This window comes from Caretta caretta, chromosome 5 (assembly GCF_965140235.1).
Source record: "Caretta caretta isolate rCarCar2 chromosome 5, rCarCar1.hap1, whole genome shotgun sequence".
Lineage (NCBI taxonomy): Eukaryota > Metazoa > Chordata > Testudines > Cheloniidae > Caretta > Caretta caretta.
Window position 1 is genome coordinate 98,436,293 of NC_134210.1, and position 18,735 is coordinate 98,455,027.

Here is an 18,735-nt window from a genome sequence, read left to right on the forward strand (position 1 = left end):
TAATTTCAGAAGTACAGAATAAAATAAAGTCTCCAAATTCTAAAGTTTTTGGGGTAGTGAGAGTAAGGATGTGCATTTGAACTCTTTGGTAATTTATGAATGCTAGCTGCCTATCCATGAAAGTGTCATGATTCTTGGATTTATATCAAAATCCCCACTGTTGGTTGACTTACTGCAGTTGGCACCATACACAACATCATGGACTTGAATGCTCAGTAGGTATGCGACTTGGTGTGTACTGTGGAAGTAATATACACATTCTGCATTATGGATCGATATTAGAGAATGCATTCTACTGTTACTATGTTTTAACTACAGGGCTACTCCTGCATAGGAGGCAACTATCCTACACCTGCAGGCAGATGAACTAGATAACTCAACAGTCTTTTCTAGCTCTAATCTACAGGCCAAATTCAGCCTGGAGCAAATGGTTGCAACTCTCATACATATATCTGGGCCAAGTTTACTATTGATAAAGTGGCATAAGTTACACATGTAAACTTATAATAAAAAGGTGCAAGTGTCAAGTTAATGTAAAGTAACTTAAATTAATTTGGCATTTAGTGGGTGTCCAAAACAAGTGAAATGTACCCCAAGAGAATGAAAACAAGTAGTTAGCAAGAAAAGCAATTAACAGCATCGCAGAAGATAAAACAGCCGCTTTCTGCAAGTTTAACTTATTCCTGCATCATTCATAACACTCCAGTCGTCAGCAAGCACAACTCTAAATTCAATAATTGAATTGTGGCAAGGCTAAACCTGGAACTTTCACAATACAAAAAAGTCAAAATAAGTTGTCTTTTGCTTCACAGACCCACTGAATGTCAAACTGGTGCAAGTTCACCTGAACAGGAAAGAAAAACCACACAGCACTATCCTGAAATAAATTACAAAAAGTCCAGGCTTCAGCCCTTAAATTAGGGAATCCCCCCTTCTGAACCCTGAGACTCCTATAACATTGTGAATAATTTCTACTACAGTGCGTGAGTGACATAGAAGTTACTGAAGGAATTGCTGCTTTTCAAAGAATCAGAAATTATGGTTGGGGGGAAATAGACCTATTTGAGTAGGTCACCTTGGCCATCCCTCTGCTAATGCATAATTGTTCCCTGCAGTAATATCCTACAAGAGACAAGACAGATACTAGTTCAGTATGAGACTCCAAAAATAGTAATCGTTCTGCTGAAAATCTAATGTGTATATTTATTAGAACTGGTCAAAAAATTCCTGTCCAAACATTTGTTCAACAGAAAATGAATTTTCATCCAAGCAGAACTTTTATGCAAAAAATATTTGTTTTGGTTGGAATTGAACGGTTTTGTTGAAAAACTGAAAACTTAATACACGTTTCAGTTTTCAGCTACCAAAAGCTCAAAATTAAATAAAAATTTAAAAAGTATGTTCTTGAAATTCTTCATAGGAAAAAAGTCATCTCCTAACCAGCTCCACTAGGTACTTATAGCTATATCACAATACTATGAATAAAATAGTATGGGGTCATGCAAATAAAGCATGCCTATACTGCTTATACTGGTTACATGTGTCACCGTTTCATAGATCTTTAAGATGATGTGTTGACAAGGCAGCACTGCGGATGGAAAGAGTAGCCAGAATAAGATAGGATTTTGGACATTCTTTTGTGAGTTACACCTTCTGACACTATATGCATATGCACAAGGGGGCCAAATTTATATTGCCTACTGCCAAGCCCCCTTTTGCTGCTTCCTCACAGCCTGTGCTTAACATAGGTTCCCCTCAGTTCTCAAGCTTCTCCTTTCTCTTCTAGACTAACCACTCTTCTGACCACACAAGCTCCACTGAAGTGTTTTTAACCTGACTCTACCTCAGGCCCTCCCCCACAGGAGCCTAATATGTTCCCTGTGGATCCTCCCACCCGGCTTCTTGCTTGTTTAAGCTGCACCCCCAGGAGCGTGAACTACTCTCTGAGAGAGTTTCTCTCCACAAGAGAATCCTGCTCTATCTGCAATCTCCCCCTGCTGAGTTCCCTCACCTTCCTTCTAAAAACGTTACCTACCTTTGCCCTCTCTGGCCAGGAGGCAGTAAATCACGGGAGCATTGATTGGCTCTTAACCCCCTTGACTAACAGGTGATGGGAACAAACCCTATCACATCACAGTCTTGTTCAGCTACAGGTTGGAGCATGCCCACTGTAGACAGAATCTTTGGGGAACTGAGCTGCTAAAATCTAAGAGCTCCCTGCTGAGCTTGTGTGAATGATAATTTTTTCAAAGGTTTATAACTTGCCTAATTTAGGCAATTTTCCTGGGGTTAGAAAACAGGCACATCTGTGACACAAAGGCCACCCCCTGCCAAATTTCAAGTTCCTGCTCCAAAACAAAGGTCACTAAAGCTTTTTCAAGGAAAGGTCACCAGAATTTTTTAACATGGGCAAAAAAACCTTAGTTTAGCCATTTCTGAGAATGAGGGTAGGGGAAACTGTTTTGACTGAAATTTCAACCCTCCTCTACCCACCAGAAATCAGCCTGAGGCAGATACCTAAGCAGTAAGTTTGGAAAAGTTATAAGCAGCTGAAAATAAAGTCTTATAACTGGGAAGTGTTAGGCAACCTTAACAACAGGGCTGGTTGCCCTGCCTATACTGGTTACATGTGTCACCGTTTCATAGATCTTTAAGATGATGTGTTGACAAGGCAGCACTGCGGATGGAAAGAGTAGCCAGAATAAGATAGGATTTTGGACATTCTTTTGTGAGTTACACCTTCTGACACTATGGAGTAGATTTCTATTTGAGACCAGCTGATGAATTAAATTTAGATCCTCACAGATTACATTGCATACAGAGGCCTGAAACCTTACCCGTCATCCCCTTACTTTTGTGAGTCTACTCCTCTTTACTTGCCCAGCTACAAAATGGTCCTGTGAAAAAGTAAGCTAAATTTCCTTCAAAAGTATCAAATTGTCACATTAACTGATGCATTAACATTTCAGACTTATGGTTTAAAGTGTCATTCTTAGGATAGGCTACTGTCAGCACATCGAGGCTGAATATCCATTCACAGGAGAGGAAGGAAAAAAATAAATTAAAAGTTCAGTCATTTCATGTCACCCTGTCTCTGCAATCACTGACCTTAACGGAGAATCATGCCTCCAATTATTTTGATAAGTCTACTTTTACCTTTATAGAATTATAACCATAGCAACATTATCTCTCCATAACAGGAAAGAATTTCCATTTTCATGCCTATAAGGGTAAGGGATGGTGACAAAGTAGTGAAAAGGGATAGTTTTGCCCAGCTTTCATCTTGACAGTAATAAGCATGGTCTAGCAGATGTAGGGATGTAAATAATGGTGCACTATCATCACTGGACTTGTTGATACTATGGACCACACATGGAAAAATTGCTCCAACAATTTAATTGTCCAACACAAATCGAGATAGTTGATGGGAATGGAAGTTGTTTTGTTAGTTTGTTTTCCATTGGGTCAGATTCTCCTGAAACGACAGGTTTAGAGTCAATGTTATAAGGAATGGTTGCCTCTATTTACCAGAAATCTATATTTCATGAATATTTAAGGAAAGTGTGGTGTTAAATCTTGGTACTATTGACGTCAGTGGGAGCTTTGCCATTGACATCAATGGTGTCAGAATGTCATTCAAGGTCTCTAGTGGTTCTTTTAAAATTAGACTCTTCCCCCTTTGAAGTATATTGTATTACTGATGGTAATATTGATGACCTCTTCCTTTCAGTTATTTCCCAAGAGACAGTTTTATTCTTCAACTCAACATGCAATAGGTCACTGAGCAGGCTCAGCATTACATATACAGAATGGACCATGATATGGTTTAAACTATTATTTTGGGAAAGCCAAGTTGGTCTAAACATTGGCAATCGGGATATGAATCTTTTACATTTTATGACCTACCCAGTTCTATTTTTCAAAGCCATTACAAACCTCACTTTTAATGCAACATACAGAGACATAGGTATGACACACCAAAATTCATCCACTCTTGCCTCTACAAGCCCTGCAAATGGGTCCTCTGATTCAGAGAGCAGTGCTCATTGAGTCAGGGATTAGAAACAATATCATTTGACCAGTCTTAACTAACCTATCAACTGAAAATTAGCATATTAAATACCTGGAGTGAGCAAAGGGTCATCAATTCACACAGCAAAAATATCACAAAAATGTTAAGTAAATTAAAATAATGAATAATGTTGAGGAAATTGCAGTCTGCTCATGGTCATCATTCAAGCAGAAATATAAGGTGGATTCATTGTGCAAGTTATTTGCTGTGAAATATTTTTTTTTAGTACCCCATAAAAGTGATTTGTTTGCTTTTAGTTCCTGTCTACTCCTATACTCATATTTTAAAAAGTAAATATATTCAGTGTGATTTCTATCTGTAATTATTGTTATTTGTTTGTATGATACTAATGCCTGGCTCTTCAGGCTGGAGGCTTGGGGACCCATTGTGCTGTACAAGGGAAAACATGGCCTCTGCCCCAAAGAGTTTACAATCTAATTCAGACAAAGCCCAACAAGTGACTGTAACAAACAAAATCAGAAGAAACAGGGGAAGGAAGACAAGGAAACCAATATACGTTTAAATAGACCAAAGAAACAAACTAAACTTAAAAAATCGCTACCTTGCCATTATTAGTTGGAAGACATCATGGTAGAAGTGTAGCTATACTTGATTTTAACTTTAAAATGCCCAACTCCCACCCATCAGTCTCAGGACAGCAAACTGATACTTGACAGATTTTGAGTGCCTGCACACATAAAGTTCTGTCAAAATTGCACATCTGTAAGAACTGGAGGAATTTGGGGTAAAAAAATGGAGCAATAAACTCAAGTTAACAATTTGGAGTTGTTCAATGTATTCACTCCTAGAATGTCAAACTTCAAAAGTTGAGATTTAAAACAGAACCCCCTAGCAGGACTTACAGCCCTTTTCATATTTTGTAATTTAATAAAAATGAGGCTCAAGGGGGAAAAATGATTAAAATCGGTATCAAATAAAACATAATGATTAAAATCTCATTTTTGCGGGGTCTTGTCTTTCCTCGTCTTTAGATAAGTAGAGTAATAGCCGCCTTTAGCAAACTGGTAATAACCATTTCAGTACTAGTATTCCCAACAGCAGGAGCATTGCCTTGACAAAAGAATATGGAGATCTGAGCACAACCTTATTTAGATCTTAAAAAGAACATTGTAGGATAGCAAGAACACAGCTGCCAAGGCTTTTTTCCATCCTGAAAACTGAAAGCAAATGAATGTAATTGGCACTAGAAATGCTGAAATGTTCATTTCTGAGCCAGAACTGTCTCTTGGCTATACCCAGAGTTTTGTTGCGCAAACACAGAATCTACTGTTTCAGGATGGAAAAATGGCAATAATTCCAGTCTTTAGCTTCCCCGATTTCTTCTTCAGTTAGTGAAAGATATCTCATATTTTGCTCCCTTAAATGTTATCTGTGAAAAGAAAACCTGCCTGGCATTTAACCTACAAATAATGGTGGCTCTTTTCACATTTGTATAGTGTAAGTGTCAAATAATTTTGCCAGTTTTGCCCCTTAAAGGCATAAAATGGGCACATGTCTGAAATGCTAAACATATATTAATGTTTTCATTCTCATTGGCTTTTTTTTGCTACCTAAAGAAATTCAGGACATTAAATGCATAGTGTATAGAAGATTATATCCCCTGGATGATCAGAAGAATAAGTTAGAAATAGAGAGAGACTATGTAGGATCAGTATAAATCTTGAAAGATACAATTTTTATTGTTTGTGGGACAAGGAATGAGAGCCATATATTTTAAAGATTGTGAGGCACTTAGATGCTAGGGTAACGGGCACAAGAGAGAGAAAGTGAAAAAAAATAGTTTTAAATCTTTTTTAGTGGCGGGCCTGGAGGCCCAAAAGCTTTGACAGATTTAAACTAAGGAAATGTTGTGGAAGTTACAGAATTTGATCAAACTAACACGAAAGTACAGGGAATGTATCAAGAGAAAGAGAAAAGAAAATATTCCTCTGCTGAAGCCATTTCTAAACTCAGACTCCTATCTCCCCCCCAGGATGGCCATGTTCCAACTGTTTTACCCAAACTAATGCACTCTAAGCAGTGTGAAAAGGTACTGGGCCAAATTCTGCTCTCAGTTACACCAGAGAAATCCCATCCATTTTTTAATGGAGTCACACTGGAGTAAGTAAGGGCAGAATCTGGCTGAGTATAACTATGCTGCAAAATGCTACGACAAAGTGCATTTAATACATAAAAGATTAGTTTCAGTTCAAGAGTCAGGGATTAACAGAAAAATGGAGAGTACAGACAGACCTCTAGGGAAGGCAGAAACTAAAGTTATAAAAGCAACTGAAGACATCACATTGAAACCTCAGCATTTAGTAAGAATGACCGTGCTGTACTTAGAACAGGCAATATCTGTGGTATCTCATATACTGTGGTAGTAACTATTGGTAAATGCTGATTCTTTCTTATTGTGACTTTTTAATAACTAAGGAAAGACCACCTGACTCAATAACTTGAAAACAACACTCCCCATACAAGGGACTCAACCCATATAAAATTAGTACAGTCTGGATTTAATGTCTCAGCTAGAATTGGAAGTTAGCAATTAGACCAGTGTCACAGACTGACTATTATTGAGTGTTTTGAGGTCTGGGATATTTATCTTTTTGTGGCAAGAGACCTGTTTAGTCAACCCCAGGTTTGATTAGCAGCCTGAAGCAATAAAAAGTAACCAAGAAATGTATGTACCAATGTATCCAAGCTGCTGCTTCCTTTGGATGGTTCAGAGATCAATGGGGGATGCTAGAACACCTCATTTTCCTGACTTCTTGACTAGGACTAGCTTGTGCATGCCTAAAATAGCATGGTCAGTCTCTGCATAATTCTAAAAAGAGGCTTTCACTATCAATACTCAAATTCATACCTACTACCCAGGCCATTTGCAAGCAACTATCCTCCAATTGAACACATGCTCTACATATGCCCAGCCACCCCATCTTAACTGGAGATAGGTATGAGTGGGATTGCCAATGAAGATAAAACATGGGTATTTTTTCATGAAATTCATTAACATTCTTAATTCTGGATATCACAAAGAACAACTGCAATACACTTTGGGAATGTGCACAATCATTACTCTTTAAAAAGTAGCTCTGGCTGCAACCTAATAACATCTCTCTCTGTATTTGACATTATCTCCTTCATAAAACCAACATACAGTTTGGCACAATTGGCAGCCTATATTCAAGGGAGGATCATGGCAGTAACTGCAAGTGTAGGAGTAGAATTTTGTATTTGTATTAGAGGTTATAATGATTGACGGTTATAATAATGTATTAAATGTATTAATGTATGATTTGATTTCATCCTGCCAGCCACCCTTTTTGATTTCAAGGCAGGAATAGACCGGAATAGTCCTTATGGCTGATTATGGTCACCTTTTGTTTTGGGATAAGATTTCATTACAATATTTGCTATATGGTCTTGCTTCTTGTATGCATTGCAAACTAAATTGTGTAAGATTCTTTTGTAATCCCTTTAGTAACCATATAATCCTTTCCAAAATGTTATCCTGTCTTAAAGTTTCTGTAAAATTGTTTGGTGTGAGTAAAGGATGTGTGCGTGGTTAAGGCTGGAGTGTGAAAGCCATCACAAATGTCCAGATGGTCAAGAAAAAGTGAGAGACTTGGAAACACCAGAAGACAATCGGAAAACATTCATTGTATCCAATGCTAAACATGTTAGCAGCAGTGACAACATCAGAGGTGAGGCAGGCACCCCCGAAGGTGAGACAACAAATAGGAGATAACGATGGGAAGCAGGACAATAACCATCAAATGATAACAGCAGAAAACCCCAAAATTAACACCACTTAAGAACTAATGATTACAGGATGACATTGCACAATGCATGGACTCAAGTAGAAATTTACAACTATAAAGATGGCGTGTTTTGCCATGAAACTCTGGGTTCAGTCCTGCAAAGCCTCGGAGCATCGGATCACGCCTGACAGAGCCCAGCTCCTCAGTCGTGATCAAACTAACTGGCCATTAGATTGACTCAACCTACAACAGACTGGTAACTATATGGACCATCTGCAGGACTTGTGTATGTATGTTGTGTAATTGAATGCATATGCTAACTGTTGTATTTTCAATAAACACGGTGTACTGCCTTTTTCCCTGAAAAAGATCCCATGTGCTTTTTATAAGCATAACACAGGGTTGTCACTAAATGAAGGCTGAATTACTTTCACTGGTACCACTGCATGGAGAAGTTCCCTTAATGCCTGGCTGTACTCTGCGTGGTTATAGACAGCATTGCCACTACTTCAAATTCAAAGGAATGTCCATATGAAATATTTCTGAATAGATCCACCAGATTTTAAAAGGAAAACATCCTAAGAGAACAAGCTAGAGTAAGTTTTAAATGTGCAGATAGGAGGTTCATAATCATTACCAGTGCTCTTATACATTACTTTGAAAAACCTGCTGACTTCGAAAATTCTTTAGGACTTAGCTGTATACTAAATATCATATCCCAGCATCTGCAGAATAGGAAGTATTCATGACTTATGTACAATCACCAAGTAAACATTTGTGTGCTGTGCCATTTTTACCATTCCCTTTCCAAAAAAATGTCCCTTCAAGTGGTGCTTAGTTATAACTCACGATTGTCAGCAGACAAAATTAAAGCATAAACCTGAGGGGGCAAAAAGTTAATAGAAACAGTAAAGAAATCAGACAACTAATAAATGTTCTACTTTGTATTTTTTAAGAAAAAAATCACTGCAATTTAAATAAGAGGAAATTCATCTATGGGCTGCACAAGGGTGAATTTCATCCACAAAAAATTACTAAGGGACATTGACCGTTTTTAAAAAACCTTCTGTTTAATTCTGTTGAGTGGGGTCCGTGGAGTAAAGAGGCAGCATTCAAAGAGTACCACATGCAGAGCTGGCCTGTTGTGGTACCTTTGAACTATGGGGAAGAGGGAAGGTTGTGTGAAAATCAACTTCAACCTCATCATTTAGTTATTTCTGAGTGCTTACGTATGCAGTTTTAACATGCTCTTTGAATGGAATGTATGTATCTGCTCAATCACACACTAAAGCCAAAGACTATGAGCATATCATAGAGCGAACTGTTACATGGGTGAAATCACATTCTCCTGCACAGCAACAATTCATTTTTTTTATTTGGGAGACCACAATGAATGATGCTGATGGGAACAAAATCCTCCACCCTGACTTAGAGGTCAGGCGTAGGGCACCTGCATAACCACATCATTCCAGGCACTACATCCTACAGCTCCAGAAACTCCTTTATCAGTTTGCAGCTAGCAGCTATGTTCAAATTTGAGAACCCATTTAGCATGCCTCTGTTGTTACTAAAAAGAAAAGGAGTACTTGTGGCACCTTAGAGACTAACCAATTTATTTGAGCATGAGCTTTCGTGAGCTACAGCTCACTTCATCAGATGTTACTAAAACACAAACCCCACAGAGAAAGCCATAATAAAGCTTGGTCCCACGGCATATCTGAGACTGTAAAGTCTGTCTGTATAGGGATCCCTGGGCAAGTAAGTTGTGTTTTCAGCCAGATGCAGCCTGGGACAATTTCACCCAAACGTGGCAGTGAACATGTGTCTGTAGAGTACATTTCTGCCTGCATTTATACAATATTCTGCTTTTGAAATAGAGAGTAACGTAATATTATCTAATGGCACCGCCATGGAACATGTTGAATTACATGCCAGTTTTACTTGTGCATATTGTAACCACTTTCCTATATACTGACTTGCATTTGTGTAAACAGTTTCCATGAACAAGACTTTTCAGTTTTAATTATTTATATTTTAACTTACCAGCATAAATAAATTACACATTTTTACCAGCCAGTTCTCTAAAAGCCACAGATGTAATATTTTGCCACCAGAGGGTTAGTCTTTTGTCTTTAAGCTTCTAATAATAGCTTTCTTTGTAGCTACTGTCTGTCTTTTATTAGCACTTCTGACTCTACTTTAAACACAGAGATCTGGAGTAATCTTGTCTATGGTAAAAACTACGATTATGCATGAATACAGGCAGCCTTAACATGAGTCACAAAAACATGATCTTTTTTTGCTATGAAAAGAAACATCACTGATGGCAAAGAGGAAGCATCAGCCAAAGGTGGAGATGAAGATTTATGAAACGCAACCTTAAGAGTATTGGTTTCACAACAAATCCAACCCCACAGGACAAGGTATTAATTAGTACTTGGTTTCCAACATCAATCAGTAATTCAGCCCTCCACAGAAAGCAACTGCAGTCCTCAGTGTAATAAACAGACTGTAAGATTTAAGAAGCTGAATTCTGAAAAGCCATTCATGAAAAATTTATTTCTTTCATTTTTAATTTTTATATTCTAGGAAACCCGCTGACACGAGAACTGTCTTTCTTCTTCTCTTTCCCAGTCTCTCTCTCTTGTTGTTGTTAAGAAAGGACTCAGGACTGGCAGACTCCCCAGAAAAACAAAAAAACAAATAAACCAACCCACCCACAAAACTACAATATGTAAACATCTGAGGCACTGGGGAGGGAACTAAACTGTGTTGAAGATTTAAGTCCAGTGAAGAGATATCAAGGAAGTCACATTAGTGTCATTCTCACATGTAAACTGTTATTTTAAAACCAGTAAGGTGTATGCTCCATCAACTTGTTTGGGGATGCACTCTCCTCTATTTTTCACCTTCATATTGTTGCCTATCCTATGCAATTAAGTGACAGAGTTCTGATGAGGGGGCTACTTTGCAGGCCTGGGACTTTAGACTTTCAGAGGGAGATTTTCAAGGCATTACAGGCAATTAGGTGCTCACCCAATTGAAAGTCAATGAAAGTTGTGTGCCTAACTATTTTGTGCCTTTGAAAATCTCCCCCTAAATTCTATGAGGGAGAAATTTTGTAAAATGCCTTGCAATGAGGGCTACATTGTATCTGTCTTTTGTGTGGCTGTGCAAATTATGGGGAGGGATTCAGGAGACAGAAATGCAGCCCGATTGCTTGGGGAAGTGCAAGAATTTCTATCCTAAATGCTTTCCTCACCACTCCTCCCACACTAGGAGAAACTGTCTGCAATGGTGGTAAGGATTAGGCAGAACTATGCCTCTGCCCTCTGTCCTAACCAGCAGAGTTGGTTGGTCACACCAAGGGAGAGTATTCCACACCCTGGTTTCCTTCTATATACAGAGTATAGCCCTCTGCTCTCCCTCCAGTGCAGACAGGAAGAATGCCTCCAGTGTTCCCACCAGGGCGGTGCAATACCTCACTAGTTCTTGTTGAGGCTAAACTCCACTATCCAGGCCTAAGTAGCTAATACTACTAATCATTATCAATTGTGTCAGTGTTACTACCTGGAGAAGGAACTTGTTTCTGTTCTTCTATAAACTTGGAATTATCATTTCTTAAATCAATTACTGACATGATGCTGAATGTATTCAGAGTATGTTCACTGCACACAGTGGTGGGAAGGATGCTTGTCATTCTACAAGTTTTAACCATTAATTATATATAAAGATAACATTTACTAAATACTATATATGCATGTTTATGTTTACAGAAGCTATTGCTACTCACTAGTAAAAAAAAATGGGGGGGGGGTGATGAATATATTATATGGAACTTATTAAATAAAAACATTTCATGGCTTCTCCAGTGGAAAACAACCACTGAAATGGTTTCCTGATACCCAGTAGGATGATTTAGATGGAAATAAGCCAAGCTGGGAAAGCTAATTTAAATGACACAAAGGAAATAAATTCTCCTTTCTGTGGCTGACAGGAGGTGATTCTCTGTTTTACGTCTCCACCCAAAACCATATATTTGATGATGCATCTAAGAAAGCTGCATGACTCCTATCAATAACTCATACGTCCATCTAGGAATTTTAACTCAATGTTTTAGGTCACAGCATTGTTTCAACCAGTTAGGCAGAGTAACAGATCTGTTCTTAGATCTGGAATCAGCCCAGTTGAACCATCTATCCTAGAGATAGGACTTGACCTTTCCTATAGTACCCGGATATACTTCCTGTTTGACTGGTGTTAGACCTAGGTTTGTCAGTCAGTCACTGATGAGCCTAACCCAGCATGAGCATGTCAAGGAGACTCCCATGATCATCACTGACAGTTACCCCTCTAGAGGTGTAGACTGAATGCTGGAGACACCAAGGGAGCATGGAATGCTTAACAAAGCTTTTGGGGTCTCTTAAAAGGTTTAAAATTGCTTAATGCCTTGCTAGAGAACCATAACTAATCTCCTCAGCTCTGGAAGTCTATAGAATTTCCCTTTTGGGATCTCTGGAAAGAGACCTTATGGCTACTTAGGCAGAAAGTTTAACTACATGATCTTGCAGACCTTTTTAAATTTGGCAGTCAGGTTGTCTGCCTTACACAGCCCACATGAAAACAAAGGGAACAAATACATGTTTCCCTCATGCATAACACCAGGTCTTGAAGCAGCAACAATTATTATTATTATTTTTTTAACAGTGGGAAATTCCCTACTCTTCCTTTCATTTCTCTTTGATCTAGGACTCAAGATCTTTTCATGGTCTAACAAGCTCAATTAAGTGTCGGTAATGATTGTGATGGCAAATAAAAACTACAACTAGTGAAACCCGCAAGATATCACTGCTTAGAATTAGTAGAAGAGGCAGAGAGCTGGTCAGTCATACCGCCCACGCATGAAGAGTTCAACTCTGAGTAGAGACACCCTACTCACAAGGAAAGAAACGGTCCATCAGCTAGGAACTGCCAAACTGTGAAAGGAAAGAATCTGTTGCCAGAATCTCTAAGGAAAGGTTTTACATATAATTACTGCCAGTAACGTACTAGGCCTGCTGCTGCTTTGGCTGGCCAAGAAAGCTACAGAGTCCTATCTTGCTATTCACAGAGCCTGTTGCTGTTGTTCCCTTGTAAGACTCTTAACAAGAATGGGCTCCAGTTAGCCAGGACAGAGCATAAAGAGAGGCAGATAAAGGCTCTGAAGGAGTACATGCAGTATGTGAAGAAGGTCTGCTGGCACATTCTGCTTTTAATCAGTGGCTATTTGCTTCCAAGCAAAAGGCTTAAATTGAAAGCCAGATGTTATGGGTCAATCTCCCTGGTTATCAGTGTCCTGAGGAAATAAATTAAAATGGGAGCCCCTTTGCCTAGCTGAAGGGTCAGTCAGAGGCTAACAAAATGCCACCCCAGAACATTTTTAAAGGGGTCCTAACTACAGTGTAATACAAACCTGGTCACAGACCGGACCAAAAGAATAAACTGTGTGGTTACTGACCTACACATCTGCCCATCATTAACTGTAAACCCAAGGGGTTTCTGTGAGCCTAAGTGCACCCAACTCCCACTATATTTGTAGCAGTGAACACCACTGAGGTAGAGCCCTGCAGCACGGCTGGGATCCCATGCGTCCTGCAGGACCCGCTACCATAATAGTGAGAGTGGGTAAAATGATTGCAAGTGGGATTGGATGGGCAAAAACATATACCATACAGACAATGGTAATTTTCAGGAAAACACTAAATCGCTCGTCAGTTTGTCATAAATAGAATTCCAGGAATGGAAAACAAGTTTGTTTGTTTTTTGTTTTTTTTAAACTGAAAAGTTTTAATACTTAAATTCAAGTGACAGATAGAAAGAGATTTGACGCCTATTATACCAGGAGTTAAAGTATTTTTAACATAGTTTAAGCAAGATTTGATTTATTCTTTTAGTGGTAAAAACTTTGTCTGAATTCCTTTTCTATATAATCAATTTATTTATTTATCTATTTATTTTTAGTAGCAGATGGAACTCTACCTTTCTTGCAGGATTTGTGGGATCTAAGGTTTCTGTGGGTGGGAGCAGGATAAAAATGCAAGAAATGGAACAGAGGAGGATGTGAGTGGGTGTTGCAGGGCCGGATGGGAGCAGGATTAAAAAAAAAATTAAAAAATTGTCCTGGGCTCTATACTGAGGTTCACAGACATTGGCTATTTCAAGCCGTTCATTCATACTTTTCACCAACATTTTCCTTTTTGGTGGACGCTCTCCATGTTTGGTCTGAACCCAGGTGTTTTTTTAAGTTTAAACTACATTCAGCCATTTTTGAGCTATGGGAAATTGAAAAAAAATACACATTCCTCTTAAAAAAACCCAAAAAACAAAACAACCGCACCCCACACCTGAATTAGCCTTCTATTCCTTTTATATTATATATATTTTAAAATAAACCCAGCAAATTCAATTGTCCTTTAAAGAGTTGTTTCACCAAAATTAGAGACTAAATTCAATAATTAATATGTAAAATACATGGTACATGAAGCATAAATCTCAACACAGCCTTAACAATGGACTTGCTACTGGTATTTCCATAATCATTATCTATTTGTATGCCCACGTATACATATAAATATATTTGCATCTGGTATTTATGAATATATAGTTCCAATCTTGCAAAGCCTTGTGCGTTTGTGCGCGCACCCCCACAACTCCCCTTCCCCCCCCCCGTTAAGGTCAGTAGTCTCAAATCTCCTAAATTCCAGTCCAGTGTCTTGACTACAAAATCACCCTACCTTCTATTAATAATTACATACGTTTATTATGATTTATAAATATGTGTTTTATACTGAGAACTGTCAATACTAGACAATGTATATAAACAGTTTATTTAATATGTCAAACTACTTTACAATATAATACATTGAAGTGGACACTTGAGTGTAGCTCTGTTTATATGATAAGAAGTTTCATTTGCCGTTAGCCTTTATGGTTGAAGCACTCAGCTCCTTCATGTATCAGCCCACTATGCCACAAACCCTAATTACTTATAAAGTACTCAAAAAACCCCAACTCCAAATTATTCCAGCAGCACCCCTGCATTTAATAACATTTTTTTCCTTGCTCATTGACTGTGAGTTGTGTAATTCCCAAATAAATGGTGTCAAGTTTTTTTTATTTTGTTTAGAGTGTTGTTTTTAGACTATAGATTGAAACTCTTTTCTAACTTTATTTTATTCTGGAAACATCTTTGCTACTTACATTAATGTCTGTTATGGTTAGATAGTATCACACTTGTCCTAATCTGGAGGACATTTTTGACAAGAAACACTGGCACTGTTTCTGATTTCAGTCCAAAATACTTCAGAAGTACTTAAAAGTGGTTACTGCTCAAAGTATTCTTTTTCTAGGAACAGATCATTTTCTATATTCATCACAGAGTGTTGAAAATATGCACCAAAGGTGTTTTGGTTTCTTCTGCATTTGCAAATGAATAAGCCTATGCTGGAGGAAGGAAATATATATATTTCAAGTCCTCCTATTGAATGCCCAGTGGATTTTGTCATCTGTTGGAGTGTACACCTATTACAGATGTAAAACTTTACATTAGTGGATTTATGAAACCAAAGCCACCATGAATCCAGGGAGCAGCCTTATAACAATTTCTCTTTAACACCCCAATGAGCTCTTCGTAATTGCTGTCTGTTCTGTTAGCCAAGCACAATTCACAGCATTTGAAATATTCAGGACCAGAATAGTTTTGTTATTTTAATTAATTGTGACTCGTAACAAAAGTCTCTCTCTCTCTCAAAACCAAGTACTCTGTATCACCTAGGAAACAGAAATCTGGGCTGTGATTTGGTACCCAGGCCACTAGGAAGTAGAGAACTGTCTCAAGGTTTCCTGATAGGGGAAAGCACCATGGTATAGGGCCCTCTGCTGTTCAACTCAGCAGCATTGGTGATCTACCACTGGAAAGAAAGCTATGGGGGATGGGGCGGGAGGGGAGGCTGAGATCCAAAATGCATTTCATTCTATTGTTTGTGGGTAAGGAATGGGGCAGGGAGGCAATGAGAGAGGCTGCTACTGTAGCAGGGACCTGGTAAGAATACTAAGGTGGTAGATGTAGATTAAACTCATTTCTTCAGTTCTGGGAAAAGACAAGGAGTGAAAGTGGGAACAAGGGGAAAAGATTAAACCACATGTCATATAAAATTAAAAACAGGCCATTTTTTAATTCTTTTTCCCTGCCAAACACTATAATTTCTTTGAAACAGAATTTTTTCTTAGGAAAAACATGAATTCCAACAAACAAGAATGTTTTCCTGTGGGAAATTTCAATATGAAAATTTTAGTTTCATATTGACTTTTTTTTTTAAAGACAAAATGAAAGACTCAACGTTCAGCCAATATATCAAGTTGAAATGAAACAGTGTCTCATTTCAATTAATCTGAATTTTTAAAAAAATGGTTCAAATTAGCTCATGATTTCCCCATGGGGAAATTACAAAAAAAATTGACTCAGTATTTCTAATAGACTTTTTTTCAAATGTTTTTATTATTTCTGACCAGCTCTAGTATAGATTCAGTTACATAAGCTGAAATATAGTAACATTTAATGTGGAACACAGAAATTGAAAATTATACACGTGCACATGCAGTGGGCCCACTTCATGCTCCAGTAGAATGTTTGGAAAGTCTTACTTTTGAGTCCTCCATTTACCAATTTGCATGTTACATGAGTGCTATTTGTTGTATTTTATTTTGAATTTCTCTGGATTTCTTTTTATTTGTTTTTCCTAAGAAAAAATGAAAGGGAAAAGGGTAGGGGGAAATAATTATTAAAAAGGGAAATAAAGCTACACTAAGCTTGAAATGTAAATACTCAGGGACAGATTTTCAGCTAGTGTAAACTGAAGTAGCCCTCAATGGAGCTATCTTACACCCAAATACAGTCCATCCCACAAAGTGAATATACTGGCGATAACAAAAGCCTAATTTATTTTAGGTTTCTGTAGAAACAAGCCACCAAACTGCATTATGCAGGGACTTATCAGATACACATTAGCAGTCAGTCCAAAATGGCAATAGGAAATTAAGTCCTGATCTTGCAAACACACATGCATTTAACTGTTCATATAAGAGGGATTGCACATTGAACTCAACCCATATGTGTTTGCAGGACTGGAACCTTAGCTGGACTAATAGTCTGACAAATCCAAGTGTAGAATTTTATTTAAAAAGTTTTACACTTATAAAGCTAATACCTCACACCCCCACACCCTCAAAATAAAAACCTTATCATCACCTGCTTAGTATTCTGTTGCCTGGAAATCCATTTGATATCACCAGATTACTTATAACTGCCCATCCCTCTCCCTGCATGAAATCCTTTCACAAATTCTACTCCTTACTTTAACTTGTCTGTAACAATTTCCACTGGTACTCCACATTTATTGTATTTGTCAGTATGGCATTCCAGAAGGGGGATATTTTCCACCAATTTGTGTTCCTGACAAGTCTGATTGTGCAGTGGGATTTAGCCTTTTCCTTTTTGAGTGTAAAAAAAATAAAAATAAAAATAAATTAAAAATGGAAAATTCTCCTCTCGAAGGCCTCAGCTATCAAGCACATTTCTCGTTTTAAACCAGATTTCCATTTTCTTTAGAATCTCTCTGCAACTCCACTTTCCAAATCTTTTGGATCATCTCCCAAAAAACGAAACTTTCCCAGTGTCCTAACTGATCTCATCAAAATGTGGTCCAATTAGTTACTTCTCTTAAATGAATTGCATGATGAAGAGGGCCTCAGTGGACAACCCAGTGGGTTGATTGAATCCAATTTTCCTCTACTGTATGAGAGGTCGACTAATTTTCAGCACTTTGGCTTGCAATCACAAACCTTATAGGTCAGACTGACTGACTTCAGTTTTGATTTCTGCTCGTCCACCCAAGACTACACCAGCCAGTTTCACCTCATTACCAGAAACAGACATCCACACATCTACTTCAACTGTCTGCTTTCTATGATTGCACTGTTTTTCCATTCCTGAATTAACAAAAAGCAGAGGGCTCTGGCTTCTTCTCAGATGCCTCTTTCGTGGACAGGTAGTGAATTTATGAGAGAGAGAGCTCATTTGAAGTGGGCCAAATGGTACACCTATAACAGAACAAAACTCCAGCCTTTGATCAAAAGTACCCTCTGGATTTTGTTGTCCACAAAAATAGCAAGCTGTGGTGACTATTTATTTCCCTATTTTCACACATAATCAGGCCCATAAGCTTCTGTTTTTCCTCACTTGCCACACAGAAAGGGGTTTGTTTCTCTAATGAAATGACTTGGCTTTGCTTTCTCTTCCTCTTCCCCTAGATAGACTCTAAGGATGTGTCTAAACTAGGAACACTGCAGCATATGCCTGAAAGCCTAGTTTGCTCAAAGCAGGGTTAGAGGACACAGTGTCTAAGTGTTCCTGAAGCTAGTCTATGCTACCATCTGACCGTCTGCAGAACCAGTGCTGAAAACCACAACGTTGTGATGTCTTCAGGGAATGCTGTACTGGAAAGGTCCCATTTGGCTCTGGACTAGTTAAGAAAGTGACTGTGACTAAAGGCAAACAGGAGAGTGCTGCTCCCTGTGATCTGCCACATTGGTGTCCTTTCTATAGTAATTCTCTGTTAGGTACAGATCCACATGTAAAGAGATGGGTCCATGTCATCTCTGCCTGATTTTTGCTCAGTGGCAATCATTTTTGCTCAGTGGGTTATTTATCCCACTGTGCCGGCCAGTGTAATCAGCCAGGCTGAGAGCTTTGCCTTGCTGTCTTCAAGTTGGATCTAAGAACTTGCTTAATTAGTGAAATCCAATGTGGAAAGTGGTGGTGTAAGACTGGGTTCACTGAGGACATTGTTAAGACCAGCC